The sequence below is a fragment of the Vidua macroura genome, chromosome 9, assembly GCF_024509145.1.
Source record: "Vidua macroura isolate BioBank_ID:100142 chromosome 9, ASM2450914v1, whole genome shotgun sequence".
NCBI lineage: Eukaryota > Metazoa > Chordata > Aves > Passeriformes > Viduidae > Vidua > Vidua macroura.
In genome coordinates, this window is record NC_071579.1 from 19,738,015 (window position 1) to 19,751,910 (window position 13,896).

A 13,896-nucleotide genomic window follows, 5' to 3' on the forward strand; every position below is an offset into this window, starting at 1 on the left:
AGGAAGGATAGATGAATTACTATATAGGTGACAGAAACATAAGGAAGAATTTTATTCACAGGTATACTTGAAAGGTTATATTGGTTTTATGTGCTCTGCTCAGCAGATTTTTCACTCATGAGCCAAGAACTGCTGATTACTTGCATCCCATTTGCCAAATACAAAAGCTTTATTAGTCATAACAGCATGGCTGTTCCAAACAGACAAAGAGATATAAATAATAATAAAAAAGACAGAAAAAGAAAAAGACTTGCCCCTTCTTCAGGGTTAGTTGTCTGTGGGCAGTTAAGTATGACTTAGAGTGGCTTCACTTCTAATGCACACTACAAGTAAAATGACTACAGTGTGGATTTGTGCTTTGATTTGTTGTCTTGCAAACAGAAGAATACTGATTTTAAGAGGCCATTCATTATGGCATTTGTACAAAAAGAAAAATGGTTAATCTACCTCACAGTTATATGTATACACGTTCTGAATATGTTTCAAGAGAGCACATAAGGCTAACAATTTGGTAAGAATATTTCTGCATATATTTTTCTCTTTCAAATGTAGGAATTGTATTCCGAAACATTAGACAACTTTTTAAATGATAAATCCATGTAAAACAAATCCACTGCAATCTAGTTTAATACTTTCAAAATGAATGATAAATACTTGTAATATTAAAGTGCGGATACAATGCTTTACCTTTTTCTGAATTTTTATGCATTGTTCACCCTTTTATTCTAAGTACTGGCTTCTTCTTAGCTTGGGTATAACAAGCCAAGCACTGCCCTCAACAATGCAGTCACAGTTCACGCTCTTAAATCGGCTGGAGCTCCACTTTCACTGGGGGGAACATTCATCCTTTTGTGCCTTCTTTTCACTTACAGACAAAAGATACGGTCACTTTCCACAGTTCAAAATGAATGAAATGTGAAGCCAACCTAAGAACCTACAGGAGTTTATCTAAAATAGAAAATGTTATTCTTTTTCTGAACACAAAACTATAGACAAAGTTCCAGAATTTTGTGCTAGACACAATATGCATGAGCTACTGGTCACAGATGAAGCCATACACTGCTACCATAACAAAAATAATGAAGTTCTGAATATTAACTTTAAAGCAGCTTTGAGGTCCCAGTTATTTTCCAGTAAAACACAACAAATCCCATATTCAAATCCATGGGCAACTTCTAGCACATTTTCAGAAGCGGAATATATCATGTCAAAAGAAACATGGACATCTTTTCTCTAGTGATCAATAACAATTTAAAACAGATGGGTACAGAATCTTTCTACAGAAACTCTTACACATAGAATTAATCTAAAGCACCCAGGAAATGTGTCTTATAAATTTAACCAATACTACCACTGCACATCTACAATGTATGCCACATGTACTGGAAGTTTTTTGTACAGTAAGAATTGCCATTATATATTTTTTTAATTTGGAATTACCTTATTCTAATATTGGTACAGGAAATCAGGGAAATAAAGGTATTTTGTTTGTTTAAACACTCATTATTTCAGTATTTACTGAATTATAGCTCAAGATACCATGTTAAAATAAGTGGCTGTTTCATCACACTGCCATGCAGACTGCTGTGCTACTCAATGCAGTTATTCATAAATGACTATATAACCTAATGCATTTTGTTCAATTAGTCCCCATAAGTGTTTTTTATTGACAAAACATAATTTAGTTTTATTAAATGTGACTGGAACATTGCTTCTGCCAAGTAAGTGAGTATTAATGTCTCACTTTTTTGGTTTTTTAAAAAACAGATGGAAAATTTTAAGAATTAAGGAACAGCTTGAATGTCACTTATATGAAAATTGTACAAGTACGACATTATTGTCACTTTTGTTGCTTGCAGTCATTTTAAAAATTATCTAAGTTACTTATCACCATAAAAACCTGGCACTAGTGAAAGAGAAAACGTGTTACGCTACAGCTAAAACAAAAAAATTACATGATTTTTTTCAAGTAGGCTCTTCCAATGTAGCACCTAAATTACCATTGTTCTACCTTCAAAGTACAAGGCTGTTAAAAATATATCTTAATCGCAGCTGCATTATCCTCACAACAGAACTAAAGCTACATTCACGTCTCGATTTTCATATTGTACGGCAGCCTCCACTGAGTGGAACTTCTGAAACATCTCTACCTCACCAGGAAAGAAAAGGACAGACTGTGTAAAGAAAGATTATGTTCTTGCCTCTCCACAATTCCTCAACAAGATTAAATTAACAAACCTCTCTTTCTTCATCATGACTTACACATCAGTATTTTCCCATGCAAAAAGGATGGCACAACTTTTCAACTCCTAGCACTTACCAAAATCTCCATGAAAGACAAAATTTATATATTTTCTGTAAATCTTACCATTATAATCCTATTGGGGTGTAATTGCTGTGGCTAATATTCTTACCCTGTTATGAAAATGCTCAACATAAATGTGGCACTGAGTTGTTAAGATAATACATGATCATGCTGTGAGAGGGTAATACCTATACAATAGCCCTTGCCAATACCATAAATCTCTTTATTAGACAACAACCTATTACAGGAGATCTACTTAACTGTTTCCCTACTTAGAGGGCCATTTGGTGTTACAATAACAAGCTGACTTTTCACATTAGAAAGGATTAGCCAGTATAAATAATATATTGACACAGAGTTACTACTCTTTTAGATATGGTAAATCTTCCCCGATGTTTAAAAAGAGAATCCAAACTAAACCCCTAAGATCATGTTAGGCTAAATGTATATTAAGTTTAAAGTTCTGTTCATTTAAACTAACAAAAAAGGAAAAAAAATAAACTATTTGACTAATTTACACCACAGATTTATCAGAGGAGAGTATATTACAGAAATCTGTTTCTGTTTTATGGAATGTGCATACATACTGCTTTATTTCCTAACAATATCATAGCAAATCATCTTTAAGTTTACTGAAATATTTTAAAGTAAAATGACTGCCACCATTTTTCAAAGAGAAGTATAGAATAAATCCAAGTACCATCTAATATGCTTCTTGATATTTTCTTCTCTGAAATCTTAACTTTTTGAAGGATCACACACTTTCATTATCCAGATAACTAAAATACAAATTATGAAGCCTGCAATACGCCAGATGATTTATTTCATTGTGCTAAATTAAGGAAAAATCACTACCTAAAGTACAATTTTCTGATTCTTCAAGCTAGTTTTTAAGTTACAATTTACAAATAAACTTAGGTTAAGACATTCCTTGCTCTTTGTTGTCAGCATTTATTAAAGCTTTAGAAAGAAATCCTTACAGCTGTTTGCCTGCTTTAGCACTTGACTGGATCAATTCCTCAGTTTGGATGAAACTCATTCACCTCTTTATATTTTAAATAGAGAAAAAACAAAATTAAGAGTTAGCCTTTCATCCACAGACACCTTGATTATGATCCATAACACTGCTTGGGTAAATAGGAAATACTTACCTACTTCTTTTTGGCTACCACGCTACTCTGCACGAGATATGTCGAAGACCTGAAAGTACTCTGCTGTCTCTCTGATGCTAACATGACATTTTTAGAATCTGAGAAGACAGTTTTTGCAACAAAAATCTGCTTCCTGTCATACAGAATACCAAAACAGTCTTCTTGCACCTTGACCGGCAAGAATTGTTTTCCTCATCTCTTTTTTAAACTTCTGATTAATAGGCACTTCTTTGAAATATGAAGTATTTTTTAAGTTGGCTTGTTCTTATTGATGTTTTAAAATCTTTGCCCACTGTGATTTGCTGTTACTGATGGACAGCCTTTTTAAAAGCTGTCTTGCAGAGCCCTTCTGCTCTGCATAACAGAAAAGGCACAGTGAAATGAAATTGTACTTACTGGAAACAATTCAGCCCTGAATGCCTTGATTACTCTGATTATCTCATATACAAGCTCCCTCTGCAGGTAATAATAAGAATGAGCAAAAATATGTGAGAAATGTGGGCAACAGCCAGCATAGGAAACCAAATAATCAGTCATCATTTTAAAGAAACTCCCCCAGAAATCCTTCTCCGATGTTATCCAGCATAAGGAGGTAACACAGGAAACATACTCCGCTTTTTTCCCCAGCTCTCTGTCTCCTCTTGTCTCCTTAGAAAAGTTAAACATTCAGCTTTAGTCTTTCCTGTATCAAGTCACACAAGTTTCTTTTTCCAAAGTCATCTAAATGCTTTCAGTGCAGAAAAAAAATAAAAGATAAAAAAGAGGAAAAAAAAAAAAAAAGACAATTTAAAAATTGCTCTGTTTGTCCAGAGCTAAACAAAAATGAAAGACCACCCCTAACAGTAAAACAAGTCCATCCTATCTCATGCATTTGTCTAACTGAAAACCAACCAAACAGCAGCATCCCTTCATTCTATTTACTGCTAGGAGGAAAAACCTAATGTCACTTTTGGATACAATTACACATGCACTCCACCAAAGTTTAAAATGCAATTGAACTGAATGGTAAGTTATCTTGAAAATTAAATTATATATATTAAAAAAAGTTCCTTATCAATTTAAATCAAATCATGAAGTAACAATGTAGTTTTCATCCAACTGGAAGTAAACTGCTTTTCCCCCAAAAGACATTACCCTCACCTTAAAATGTCTCAAGTTTGTTTGCCGTAATGGGATGAGCTCTCTAGATAAAAATTCCTTCAATGCAAATGGGACAAAGCTTCAGTGAATAAAGCTATAAATATTAAGTACATTGTAATTAAGCCTTCATCCTATCTAACCTTTAGCACACACCCAAAAAACTGGGAAGCCATCAGGCAACATTAATTTCTCTTCTCACACAGCAAGAACAAATGTATGCCTGTGGTTTTGTTTCTCTTACAGAGCGAAATCTCACTTTCTGCACGTAGTGCCCTCAGACTCATGAAGAACATTCAGAAAATGAATGCATACACATTGGGCATAAAGTCACATATGCCCTGTGTCAACTTTAATTTTCACTGGGAAAATGAACTTGAAAAAACAACCCTTCAAGGTTTCAATGTCAGCTTTTTTTAAAAGAAAACAAACAAACAAGCAAAAAAAACCCATGAAAACTCCACCCAAAACAAAAACATGGAGGAGAAAAATACTCCTATTTCAGTTGGATACAGCCATTTCAGTACTGATATTTCAGTATGGCTACAGCCATTACACAGGATAAATATAAGACAAATTTTGGGTGTTCATTTCAAGATGATGTGACTGCTGCAAATAAAGCTCTTCTTTGCTGATGGAATATCTTTAATAGTTGGATCATCAACCAGTTACTATGAGATATTATTATACACCTGCTCAAATGAGGAAATAAAGAAAGCAGGGGGAAAAAAATGCCAACAACTTTTTGGAAAGATGATGCTCTCTTCAAGCACGGGTAAGATTACTGCCTGAAGGGCAAAAGGATTTCTTCTCAATTTCAGATTATGTCAGCCTGCACCTCCCCTCTCTCTTCAAAACAACTCTCAGCCTACACCCGTGTTCCTGGCACAGAAGCTCAACCAGGAATACACCACTGCTTAGGCACTTTCTCTCCTTTAAGCACTTTATACTGATTTACACAAGAATCACCCTCACCAATTGACAGTCTGCATTTAAGAAATACTTATTAGACTAAAGCAAATAAAAGCTGCTGGAGACACAGCCAACAAAATAGTTAAGAATTGGTCTTCTGTAGAACACTCATTTTGTTCAAAATGAAGATTCAATCATTATTCATTCTGGGAAAGCAGGTTTTTTCCCAAATTGGTCACTTCACATTGAAAAAGTCTAAAAATTAGTGTAATAGTCTAATGAAAGGATGCCTCGATCAGATGAATTCTGCCTACCATCAACACAGACATCAGGAATTTGCCAGAGAAATGAAGAGTCAACAGTAGAACTTGTTCTCAGAAATATTTTCTTAAAACGTCACTTTATTTAAAAGCAATGCTGCCTACTGAGAGGGAATTGTTTCTGAACACTGCTCACCCCAGCGTAGACTGCAATGCTGTAAAAAATTACAGAGAATACATAGAAAAGTGAATTAAAGTCTCCTTCTGGCATGTGATCGCTCTCCACCACTGCAGCACTGATTTCACAGTAAGGCTCTCTCTCTATGCACACCCCAGCCCATCAACAGCAGAGCAAGTCTGATAGTCAGCAACAAGGTCGGTCATCCCCTCCCCAGCTGCCAGAAACAACTTTTAGCAGTAATCGGCGTTATTATTCTGTCATCTGGATTCAGAGCAGTAATCGGTGTGAGGTGTCGACTGATGGGAAAATACCAACAGAGGGCACAAAGGAAAGCAGCAGCCCAACCTAAAGGAGAGACTGGGGATTTTATCACATCCATAGTCAACTGGGTAAACAGAAGTACTCTAATTTTTAAAGCATCGTTCTCCAGTGATAAATCGTTTCGCCGCTACTTCACTGATACTATCTATTTTTCCAGCAGTTGCCGACACAAATGTAACCATGAAGGAGCTGCACCTCTCTAGCCCTGGGGCTCACCCAGCGCTCGGCTGCTCCCACACTGTCCCCACCACAGGAAGCAGCAAAAAAGCCCAAGAAATGGGAAAATTCCCTCCTTTACCATAAAATGTATAAACACTCCCACATCTATCTATGAATCAAGACATCCCTTATTTAAGTATTAAACACAATTTGCATAGTATCAGAACTCGGGATCTTAAATAGCACTCTTCATTCACGGTATTTCATTCCAGTTTTGTAGCCCATTGCAATAAAGTAACACATCATGAACATATAAACATAGTAAAAAAAACCACTCATCTGTGTTACATTTTAGAAAAACTGCTCCCCCTTTTCCCTATACTGCCTGTTTTGCAGAAGGAAGTATCTTTCTTGGGTGATAAACACATTGTAAAACAACTGTAAAGAAAAAAGATTTAGAGTTATTTAGTACACCAAGGAACAAAACAGGCAGACCGAGACTCTACTATATTTGTATGAGGAAATGGCATAAAATAAATCTCTTAAGACAAAAAAGCCCTGCACTACGTTAAAAGGAAAATATTCCTAATACTGAATCTATGTAAGAAACACAAGTAGCTTCTTATTAACTCTAACTAGATTTTCTCCGAAGCTAGCTACCCTCACTACTGAAACACAGACATTGATAGTTAAATCTTTTTGTGTAAATGTTAGTGTTTATAATGTGCTCCTAAGAGATTAAGATTAGGAAAAAAAAAATAACCACAAGACTAAGACAGGCCCTATTTCTCTCAGCCCATGATCACTTGTCAAGCCATGATTAATGCTGTGCTCTGTAGAGGGAGACATTACATCTAGGCTACAACAGACCTAAATTTTACCCTAAGGCAGAAGTCTGATTTAAACATCTCTATTCAAAGTGACATTTGTCCTGTCTTTTCAACCAGTTTCCTCTGAAATTCCAGTAAAGTGACTTTGTGACCTACAAATGGTCCATTGATTCTAACTTGTCGTGTTGCCTGTCCTTGTAGCAAAGTTAGTTTTGGTGACTGAATGAAGCAAGATGCTATGCATTCAAGAAAAATACAGGAGCAGAGTCCATTAGGTGCTCTATTAAATGCTCCGTTGGATAACAGCAACTAAAATTCATGGCTATAAGGATTCCAGCTTACATAGAAGAGCTAATGATGAATACTAAGGTCAACATCAGAAATCAGAAAATATTTTTATATTGAGAAGTAACAATGGCCTTCATATTCTGAGGTGATGAGCAAAGATTTTTTTTTTTGTATTACAGACAAGAACATGGGCATCGTCAGAGCCACCCTGAAAAGTAATTACATTTTATCTCTCGCCTTTCACTCTGAAATGTCTGCTAAGGTATTTACATTTGTCTGTTAAGAGAACAACAAGTGAAAAAACTAGTTGTTATCACTTATCTCAAGTAAACACTATTTCTCCAGTGAACAGTATTATTCCATCTATTTTATAAAGTTATTGTTAGAGCCTCCGATTTATCTGTAACTGCTATTGTAGGAATAAAAATAAGACATGCTTATACCTTATAAAGAAATAGACAAATAGCAGACCTGGACATGTAGAATAGTCAATATCCTTTTTACTGAACATGAAAAATGGCAACATTTGATAATATTAAGCAATTTAGACAGTGCTGGCAAGTTCCTACTAGCCAAGGTAATCTTATTTCTGGTGCTTTTCAGGGTAAATTGATTTTTTCCCTCCTCTTAGCTGCTGTGATAATTGAACAAACGTATACACGCGTGATGGGATTTTACTTAGCAGACAACACACAAAACATTCCCCAAACATGGAGTATCTTACTCATAAAAAAACATTTTTGTTGTAATTAAGCAAACTGTATTTAAGCTTGCTTTGTGCCAGAGTAACAATCAACAGCATTTTGCCAGACACTGCACTCTACCTGCAGGTGTTGTGCTTGCTTCAGTCAGGCTGCAATGCTTTTTACTATCCTGCATTTCTAAATAATTTGGGTAAATGGCAAGCTAGAGTTGGTTGAATCATTAGAGTACCTCATGAAAATCAGAAAGAATGAATTCATGACATACGTGTATTACATATTCTTCTAAAACCCATAAAATGCTCCATTTAATATAACAATCCATTACTTGGAGATGCTATGAGTCTGAATTTGAAGACTTTTTTTCCTTCCTCCTTTTGGAATCAATTTCTAGTTAACTATCAGTTTGCATCTAGAGAATGCTGTCAGATCATAGCACTCACTAAGCAAGTGTATTTCTATAACTAAATTGCTGATATTAAGTGACACAATCTTCCCAGTCCATGCTGTAGAAACACATCTCATATATTACAGGCTGAAAGAAACATGAACTCCTAGAAAATGATCTACTGAAGAGGGCTTTAAGCCTGTCATCTTTCACTTTCTAAATGAAGAATGTTAAAAGGAATCACATTTGCTAAATAAAGACTACAAGTATTTTCTACACCAGGTATATATTCAAATTAAATCACAAGTTACCAATATTCCAGAGCCGCCTGCCACTTTTATTTTAAAAACTGTTGGAAAAAAAATGCAGCCATCTTCGAAAGCTACTTAAATATTAAACACGATTGTTAACAGTATTGAGAATGGCCTTAAAATAGGTTGTTGTTTTTTCCAGTTTTCTTGACATCCAATTACAACCATGATGGTTAATTTTTTTTTTACCCCTTTCAAACACAGGGTGTTTTTAGAAATAATAGACAGCTTTTAAGTTTAAAAGCTGAACATAAATACTTATGGAAGTGAATTTCTCACAATTTCAAATCACTTTTGTACATCACAAACATCAATCCTAAAAAATGCTTTGAAAGAGTCTGTTTAGCATGACATCTCCAGGTAACATGACTGACTACAAATTTCACTAGCCTGTGCTCTGAACTGCCTTGGTTCATAGCTGACTGCTTGTTTACCTGTGCGTGGGTATGACTTCCACTACACACAACACGTAGTTTAACTTCTTCACTTGCAGCTGACTAGGTAAAAATCACTATTTGCTACTCACAGTTCCTGTATAATCAATCCTCCACAAATATTCCGTAGTGGAAATGCAGAGGAATCACAGAGCATTTTTTGATATGAAGTGTTACTGGTAGGTTATCTGTCATTAATATGAGGTATGGCAGAATCCAACAGGAGCCATAGTACAAGGTAACAGCATTTTCTTACAGGTATATCAACATTTTGGGTGGACAGAGGATGAGCAAGGGCTTGGAAATACATAAACTTTTAGTCCAAATTTCACTAAAAACTTATGATTGAGTTTCTGTGCTCTCTAGATGTTAAACAATGCTTTCTACTGTATGGCTATTATGATTTACATTAATTTATGACACACTATTAGAAATGTATTTCAAACAAAACTTTGATAAATATTTTGTCTAACTAGAGATTTCTCTCTCCAAAACCTTTAAGTGCAAATTATGGCCTTTTAAATAAAGCTGTAATTCAAAACTGTAGGAAATTTTTTTCATCACAACTATTCTCATTTTAAAAATATCTATTCATCAAAATGTCATGTCTACGTATCACATTCCAGAATAAAATCAACCATATTATTACATACTATTAACCAAAAAGACTACAAACTCCTAAGACTATACTACCTTGCTTATTTAAACTTTAATAAGGTGCTTCCTTACTAGAGACTAGGAATCCTGAGTAACCCCCTTTCCTGATCTTACACATTCAAAGTGGTAAGAGATAAATAAAACATTGAGAAAGCTTCTGAAGTGATCAAATAAGAACTAACTAAGCACACTTTGGTTTTTTTAAAGCTTTCCTCTTGCTCATTTTAAGAAGGGAAACACCCAGAAGCCTGGTGTTAATGTCTCTGCTGATTGTGAAAATTGCAGCAATAAAAACTCCAACTGCTTGTTTTAAATTAAGACTTGCAAGACTACATGTGAGATCTGTATCTTTACATTAGTTTTTATAACATTTGGAAGTTTGGTTGCTTGCTTTGATGTTGGTCTATTAATGAGCCAGGGAGCCAAAAGCCAGAAAAAAAAATGTTTACTGGAAATTCTCAAGTCAAAACCTGAAGTAATTGGTTTGTTCTACCCCACATGATTTAACATCCCGATTCCCCCAACTACCAGCTCCCTGAGCTATCTGAACGTCTCTGCTTTTTTACTGTTGCCAACACATAGTAACCCACAGTGATTGAAAATGGCAGCTGAAGTGCTTCTGGAGCACATTAATTTTTCTCTAAGTGGTCCAATTTTGTCATCTGAATCAGAAAATCTTCTTTTTACTACTTTTTACCTTTAGAGATTTGTCGAATTTGGGGTTGCTGTCACATAAACCAAAGTACAACATTTCCAAGACAATTTTTAGATTATCCCTAATAGCTGAAAGGATAATGTGCTTTCTTTACAGCCCTCTGCATTCAAAGCAGACTAGTTAACAGCAACTTAAGTGTGATAATGGCAATTACATCAATATGTTCCTTTTACACCACCAAAAGATACTACTTCAGACAACTGAAGACATTAGGTAAATAAACTCCTGGAAATTACCTGAAAGTAATTATCTAATTTTAGGGCCACTAAATACATCTATTTACAAAATGCCCAAATAGCCGTGTCCATCTAAGAATAACAGAAATCTATATAAATTACTTGATCAGCTGCAGTGTTTTTCCATATATACTCAGTTCCTACATTACATGAAAGGAAATTGAAGCCTGAAAGCCTAAAGGCGCATCACTTTCATGGCAGTAAAAGAAACGCCCCCCAAATGGTGAATCAGAAGAAAAAAAAATATAAAACAAACAAACCCACCCAACAACAGACCAAATGCCACATATCAATGACTTAAACCAACTTTTTAAAATCACAAAATTCCTGTTTTAGTATCTGTATGACTCAAGTAAAAGGTTTGGAAAGAAGCAATAGACAAGGAAAATTCAGGAAGTTCTTTTTTGCCAGAGATATAAACCAGAATACAGTTCCCAAGAAACATCTGGTCCCTGGAAAAGGTCCCAACTTATTGATGGATAACTGGATTTTGCTTGGCTTTTGGGTTGCTGGATTATGAATATTGATTTGCAAAGGTAATAAAAGGGTAGGCCAGGCCACATCCCCTTTCAAACTCAAGAAAATAGTAACAAAAGAACAAAAAAATATGAATAGTGTAGTCTCGTAAAACAACTTGAAATGAGGTACATGTTCTACACAGCCACCAAAACAGCACTACTGCCATAGCTGGTTGAGAATTATTTATTCTACGGTAATACTAACCACAAATTAGGTTATCTTTGCAAACACAGTATCACTGATTAAATGAGATTATAAGAATTACTCATTTTCACTTTTTCTAGATTGAAAAGGAAATGGAAACATATGGCCGGTGGTGATCAAAACTTCTTTTAAAACTCTCCATAAAAATATCTATTATTCCAGCCTACCCACCCATTAAGGAAGGAAGCATATTTGTTTCAAAGGCCTGGAACCAAGAAGTCTTTTATTACAAGATTTCATTTGTTTTCTGAAGTAATTAGAAGGTCTTCCCCATTCATCCCTCCATGCAGTAACGCAGTAACGTGTAGGCCATACCCAGAGCAAGAGCGCGGGAGAAAGCACTTTCTGAATCCCCCTCCCAGAAAAGAGGAATCAGAAACCACGCCACAGTGCCTGTCATAAAAGGTCACTTTTTTGCTCGGAACAAACCATTAATCAATAGAGCGTAATTGTCCGAGCGCTTGCAAGGGCTCTGCAGCGGAGGGACCTTGTTTTTCACTCGCATAATTGCAAAACAGCAAAAGTTCAGAAACATAACCCAAATCCACCTCCCCATTTTACCCCTTTACAATTCCCACTGCCCTTTGGGCCTCTTCTTGGAAGCAAATGGAAGACAAGCTGAAGTTTTCTCAATTGAGCCGGAGCTAAGGAACCTTTGATATGCTAATACCCTCCTTCAAACGGTAAGAATTCACACTTGCATTAATTCAAACAATTTCTGCAGAATGATGCGAAATGGCACCTCTTTTCGTGGCAAGCAACAAAAGGAGGGAGCCGGGGCGTCTGAGGAAGCCAAACAGCAGAACATTTGTTCCGCAGGATTCCTTCCGTCGCGCACAGGGGCATTTCTGGGCAAAGAAAACACACCTGAGCACCAGCAGAGCTCTTTACTTTCTGACAAACCGCGCTCAAATCCCAGCAGGGCCGGCGCAGACTAACAACAAGATGTTATTTTTAGAGCCAGACACAGCAACGGTGCCTCATGACACACTGTTTTCTGTCTCCAGATGGCCCCAGATTTCTACATGTGAAAATAAATAGAAATAAAAAGAAAAAAAAATTTAAAAAAAGTTGTTCTCACCCCACAGCCGACAAAGGGTAATTTATTCCTCTTCCCACAGCCACCCCCCACCCCGCACGGGCTAGGAGCCGGGCGCTCGGCAGAGTTACACAAATAAACCCGCAACAGGTAATTATTTAGCGAACGGAGGCAACTTTGCGCGCTGCGCGGGGCGCGCCGCGGAGCACCGGGCCTGCTCGGCGGGCGGACCCCGGCCCGCAGCCCCCGCGGCGGGGCGGCCAGCGGCGGCGGGCGGGGCGGCGGGACGGCCGCGGCTGCCGCAGGTCCCTCCGCAGGGCGCGGGGGGGCGGCGGCGGAGCGCGGCCGTTCCGCGCGGGCGGAGCGCGGCCGTGCGGAGCAGCGGCGCCGCCGCGCCGCCCGCGCCCAGAGCCGCGGGCTCAGCGAGGGGCACATCGCTCCGCACGGCCGCGGCCCCGCGGCAGCGGCAGGCGAGGCAGACCCTAAAGTAAGTGCATCCCTGCCGGCGGCTCGGCAGGGGAACATCCAGGAGTCAGGGAGCAGGCGCCGGCAGGAACGCGCGGCGAGGCTGCAGCGCGGGGCTCCGCTTACCTATGTCTGGGAGCCGAAGGCGGGCCGGCGTCTGTGTCCCCGGCGGGACCGGCGGTCCGGGTCAGCCCGCCGAGCGCGGGGCTGCGGGAGATCGCGGCAGAGTTAGTCCCGGGGCCCCGGCGGCGGCGCGGGAGCGGGCGGGCGGCGGGCTGGGGCGGGAGCGGGCGGCAGCCGGCGCTGCGGCTCGGAGGGCTGGGGCAGCGCAGAGCAGGGGCGGCTTCTTCTCCACGCAGCCGGCCGGGAGGGTCTTCTGGGTCTAAGTCAACATTTTCCTGCAGTTCCCCACACTCCGCTCCGCAGCAAACGCGCGATGCAGCCAGGCTCCCGCACGCACGCACACGAGAAATAAATTCAGTAAAAAAAAAAAAAAAATCTAAAAAAAAAAAAGCCGAAATGGAGAGGAGGACGGGCGCAGTGCAGTGTGTGTGCCCAGCCTCGGGAGTCCCTTCTGTGAAGCGATCAGGAGACGATGCCAGCAGCTGGGGCAGCGGGGAACAACTCGAATGTTACAATGGACCCCCTCCTCCGTGGCTCTGTCTCTCGCACTGACCGGATTC

The 13,896-nt window shown here is 38.5% G+C and overlaps 1 protein-coding gene across 6 annotated transcripts in view; it reads right to left on the reverse strand.

The window, feature by feature from the left end:
* ADGRL2 (adhesion G protein-coupled receptor L2) overlaps positions 1-13,680 on the reverse strand; it is a 155,733-nt gene extending 142,053 nt beyond the window's left edge. For all 6 annotated transcript variants that reach the window (XM_053984946.1, XM_053984944.1, XM_053984945.1 and 3 more), the window contains exon 1: positions 13,340-13,680. The gene's annotated coding sequence lies outside the window, so the exon portion shown is untranslated. The remainder of the gene's footprint in view (positions 1-13,339) is intronic.
* Between the last annotated feature and the right edge of the window lie 216 nt (positions 13,681-13,896).